The sequence below is a fragment of the Pseudophryne corroboree genome, chromosome 4 (assembly GCF_028390025.1).
Source record: "Pseudophryne corroboree isolate aPseCor3 chromosome 4, aPseCor3.hap2, whole genome shotgun sequence".
NCBI classification, from domain to species: domain Eukaryota; kingdom Metazoa; phylum Chordata; class Amphibia; order Anura; family Myobatrachidae; genus Pseudophryne; species Pseudophryne corroboree.
Window position 1 is genome coordinate 571,065,969 of NC_086447.1, and position 5,122 is coordinate 571,071,090.

Genomic DNA, 5,122 nt, shown 5'->3' on the forward strand with positions numbered 1-5,122 from the left:
CTATCAACAGAAGGGTCTACAACTAAGTTGAAGTCCCCCAATAGCATGACGGCACCTTTAGCGTGCTTCTGTATCAGGGAGAATAGTTTTCTACAAAAGGAGAGTTGACCAGAGTTAGGTGCGTAGCAAGATGCTAAAAGTAACGGTGGTGTCCTCGAGCTGTCCAATTAATATTAAATACCTGCCTTCGGAGTCTACGAGTTGGAATTCGAGAGAGAATGGGCAGTCACGCGAGATTAGTATAACCACTCCGGCCTTTTTTACGGGACCATTAGCCATGTAGCAGGTAGGGAAATAATTATCGCAGAGTCTAGGGGGATCTAACCTCCTAAAATGAGTTTCCTGGATAGCGACCACATTCGCCTTCAGTTTGTAGAAAGAACATAGGGCCATTCTACGCTTCTGTGGGGAATTCAGCCCCTTTACATTCAATGATACCAAATTAACCATGATAACCTAACCAGGAGGAGGAGCATCCGCTGAAACCAGTACATACCATTAAAGAAGTACCGTATCCTGACCACAGGGTGAAAGAAAAAAAAAAGCATGGGGGGGAACGAGAGACAAAGGGAGACACACAGGGGAGGATAGAAAGAGAGAGGAGAGAAATACAATACACAGAACAAAGAAAACCGACTCTGTGTAGAGACGAAGTCATAGTAAGACGCCAAAACATACAGCGCCTCACCTAGCAAGGTTGGGAGGTTAGTGGCCAACCTCCCCGCAATCAAATAACCAAAAACATTTTTTTTTAAACATTATAAACACACAATCGCACATGGCATATCAAAGGAATGTCGGTAAGAATGGAATGATAGACTAATTTGTAATGAGTCACAGGGTCCCGGAACCGGAAAAGAGTAATACCATAATTACAGTAACAAGACGGCCCGAAGAGGGGCGTACAAACCAGACTAGAACCCTGTGACACAACAACCATCGTTAAAGAAAAAAGCCCCGTCTTACGATGATATCAGAAGTATGAAACATGAAGTAATAAGGCAATTGACTTATAATTAACACTAAAACTAGTACTATCTTATAGAACACTGCAGGTCCTATAATGGCCATTCTTAGCAGGGAAAGTACCGCAGTGGGAAGGGACTACTTCCCAACCGTCGACCAGTCCGGCTGAAGTCGGCGGTCAGGAGAGCCGGCTCCCTGATCTCCAGCTATATTCCATTTATGAAGAAGTCTCATACCGTCCTCGACCGAAGACACCACAATAGTTGAACCTTCTCTAGAAATCAATACGCGTGTGGGGAAACCCCATCTATAGATGACTCCAGCTTTCCGAAGGGCCGCGGTGACGGGCTGAAAGGAGCGCCTCCTGATTAGGGTGTGTTGTGATACGTTTCCAAAAAGTTGAAGCTGGCCCAAAGCTTTCACTGTGTCAGAGGAAGGTCTAGCCGTTTTAAGCAGGGATTCTTTAATGTGGAAAAAATGGACCCTCATTAGGACATCCCTCGACGCACCTTCAGGAGCGCTGCGGGCCTTCGGAACTCTATGAATACGGTCCAATAACAAGTCCGCAGATGTAGCTAGGGGTAGCAGCTTCTTGAATATTTCGATTGTATAGTCATGTAGGCTGCTATTATATACGGATTCAGGAACCCCTCTTAGCTTGAGATTATTTCTGCATGAGCGGTCCTCCAAGTCTGCTACTTTATCCCGCAAAGCCGCCACTTCCCCCTCAAGAGCGTCATGAGAGTCGATAAGGGTATTGTGAGAGCTCACCACCTCACCCATCTTTGTTTCCAAATGTCCGGTCCTCTCGCCCAGGTGCTCAACGGAGCACTGACAGGATTGCAGCATAGTACGGAATTCTGACGCCACCTCATCTTTAAACTGGTGTAACAAAAGCTTCATGGCACCCACCGTTAAGGCTTCACTGTCCTCCAGGCATGAAGAGGAGGGGGAATCCTGAGATGGGGGTAAGGTCCTCAGAGGTGAGGAAGTCGTAGGTGGGGGATCCGATCCAGTCCCTTGAGATTTATTACGATAAGGAGAGGGCTTGAAAAAGGCATCTTGGGAAATTGACTTGGAGGCTTTATTCTTTTTTGGAGCCATCTTGTATCACCGTGAGAAGATAGAAGAACCCCAGTAGAGAGGAGGTTTTCGTCTAAGGCCCAGAACGGCGGATATCCTCTTTGCCACGTGCGTGATTGTGTCAGCTAAAATGATTGCAGGGGGTTTCGGGGGAGACACATTGGGAAGGTGCCTACATCTTATAGGCACAGCAGGGTGCCCAGCTCCTGTGGGTAGATGTCATCCAATACACAACAGGGAGGGCCCAGTGGACTTAATAGTGAATGTGGAATCAGTTGTAGGATCAAAGGGCTGGATTCTCCTTATGCACTGAGCTGTTCCACCACTAAGCCACGCCCCCTACTTTTAATTTATGTTATAAGAGCAGCTGGAGCGGCCCCATAGAGTGCCCGGGGGATAGAGGCACCAATAATTTCCCCCCAAGTAGCGGCAGAAGGAGATCCAAGCCGCCTCCGCAGTACACGCTGCAAGGGGTTCAGGTGTGGGCGCAATGCCAATAAGTAAGATGGCGCCGCCAGATCTCCACTAAAACCTCCGGCCGTCTAGGTCCCTGGAGGCCCCCAGCTGAGCAGCCAGGAACGGGAGCGGGTACAGTGGCGAGTACTGTGCGCAGGCCGGGGTCCCCCAGTCCAGGCGCTGGTGAGTGGGAAGAGCAACCGCGGCGGGAGAGAGAGGCAGGGTCCGCTCGCCTTTGGCTCTCCTCAGCGCGACCGCGGTGACCGGCGGGTCTCCGTCCGAGGTAAGGGGGCTGCGGGCAGCACTCACCTCTCCACAGAGCAATACACGGAGAGGCGTCGGGCAGGAAAGCAGAGTCCCGATGTGGGCGGGGGGGGGGGGGGCACCCTCCGCGGCCAATTCCAGCTACACCAGGCCTCCTCCTCCGGGGCAGCAGTAAAATCGAGGTCCCGGCTTCTCCTGGGTCAGAAGGCCGCAACCCGCACGGGTGCAGGGGACACCCGCCGGCTCCGTGGACCTCTCTGCCCTACACAGGTAGACCCCAGCTGATGAAGGGGGGTCCCTAAGATTACCAGGGAGCAGCAGAGTGTCGTTTATTAACGGTATATGTGGACGTAAGGCAGGAGCTCCTGTGAAACACGTCTGCACAGGTCTGCAGCTAGGCCACGCCCCCGAATTTGTCATATGTTTAAATCTCATTAAAAAAAATTAAACAAAAAGGGTCTGTCAGCTATGAGTTATGAATCCAGATTGTGAAGATTCTCACTTTTGAGCTCAAACCTTGCTAAGGTGAGGGAGGATCTAACTTACCATCAACACATCCTGGTTATTTCTCATTTATACACAAATTTTATTCTTGTACAACATTTTTAATGTGTACAGTATGTCAAAAATTGTTAACGTGTATATATTAAAAATTGTGTTAATAAACCAATAACTGGTAGTAATTGGCCTTTGGGCCTTCTGTTTTGGGTGATTTCCTGGTGAGGGGATATTTATTCCAGGATCCTGGGAAAATAGCTCTTAAGAATTCTCCAATTTACAGTCCATATCTATTGGGTCCATTTTTGGAAGAATTTAAGAATAAATATTCAATGAATTTAGCGCACTTGGGAATTGTGTTTTGTTCTATGTGTGAACTTACAACAGAGATCTCTCCTGAAGTGTCGCTTTGGTTTGCACACAAGATAAGGATATTGTTTTTATTATATATGTATATATTGATTTAATCACAAAAATCAATATTGCCTCCAAATTTCAGTCAATATGCTTGGAAGACACATTTGTGCAGGGAATTATGTAGTTTAACAAGAATGCAATGCCATTATATAGACTATGGGCCAGATGCATCATCGCTTGGAAAGTGATAAAATGGAGAGTGAAAAAGCACCAGCCAATCAGCTCCTACCTGTTATTTTTCAAACACAGCCTGTGACATGACAGATAGGACCTGACTGGCTGGTACTTTTTTACTCTCCATTTTATCACTTTCTAAGCGATGATGCATCTAGCCGTATATTTCAATGAGCTGATTGATAATTGAGGCTTTATAATTATATGTGTGCATATATATATATATATATATATATATATATAAAGCAGCAGCAGACAATGCGGGTGGCATTCCCAGGCTCTTTGCAAGGTGAAAAATCAGTGGTGTTTAATCAACATTTCGGGGCACTTTCCCCCACCCCATCATCTGGACACACTACAGACATTGTAGTGTGTCCTGATGACGGAGGGAAGTGCCCATGAAACGTTTATTAAACTCCACTGTTTTTTCACCTTGCAAAGAGTCTGGGAATAGTAAAGGGGAAAGAGAAAGAAAAAAATGACCTTTGTTGGGAGCACTCCCACTTGGAAACAAATAGTATTATGGATAATGAATAATAGTATGAAAAATGAAGTAATTAAAATGTAACCTTTAATTTTATTATACTAAAATATTGGTACACCAGTTATATTGTTTCACTATTTTAGGGGCTAATCAATGTAAGCCACCTGGTAAGGCTAAATTGTGAAGATATCGATGAAAAATACAAAGCATTAATCGACAGGCACAGAGTACTTGGATATATGGAATTGGTACTATAACCAAATTGGTGCCGTCAAAAAAACCTACAACACCTGGTATTCCTTAGTGGTCCACCACCTAAGTACTGACCAGGCCCAACACCGTATTGCTTCCAAGATCAGACGAGATTGGGCATACGCGGTGTGGTATGGTAGTAGATCAACATTGATCTGGCAGTTTCTACCACTAATATATAGATGGCAGAAGGTTATTGGTAAGTACCTTGTTACCAAATTGACCGAGTAACCTCTAGGGAGAAAATATGTGTTTAACCATCATTGCACCAAATTGTAACCCAAATCTATAGGTATACGTGGGTTTAAATCATGTGGTTAATGACTCTTTGCAAGGTGAAAAATCAGTGGTGTTTAATCAACATTTCGGGGCACTTTCCCCCACCCCATCATCTGGACACACTACAGACATTGTAGTGTGTCCTGATGACGGAGGGAAGTGCCCATGAAACGTTTATTAAACTCCACTGTTTTTTCACCTTGCAAAGAGTCTGGGAATACCACCTTTATTGTCTGCTGCTTATGGGTG

The 5,122-nt window shown here is 45.8% G+C and overlaps 1 pseudogene; it reads right to left on the reverse strand.

Annotated features, from left to right (window-relative positions):
* Window positions 1–4,620: 4,620 nt before the first annotated feature.
* On the reverse strand, window positions 4,621–4,739 carry LOC134912130 (5S ribosomal RNA; annotated as a pseudogene).
* Between the last annotated feature and the right edge of the window lie 383 nt (window positions 4,740–5,122).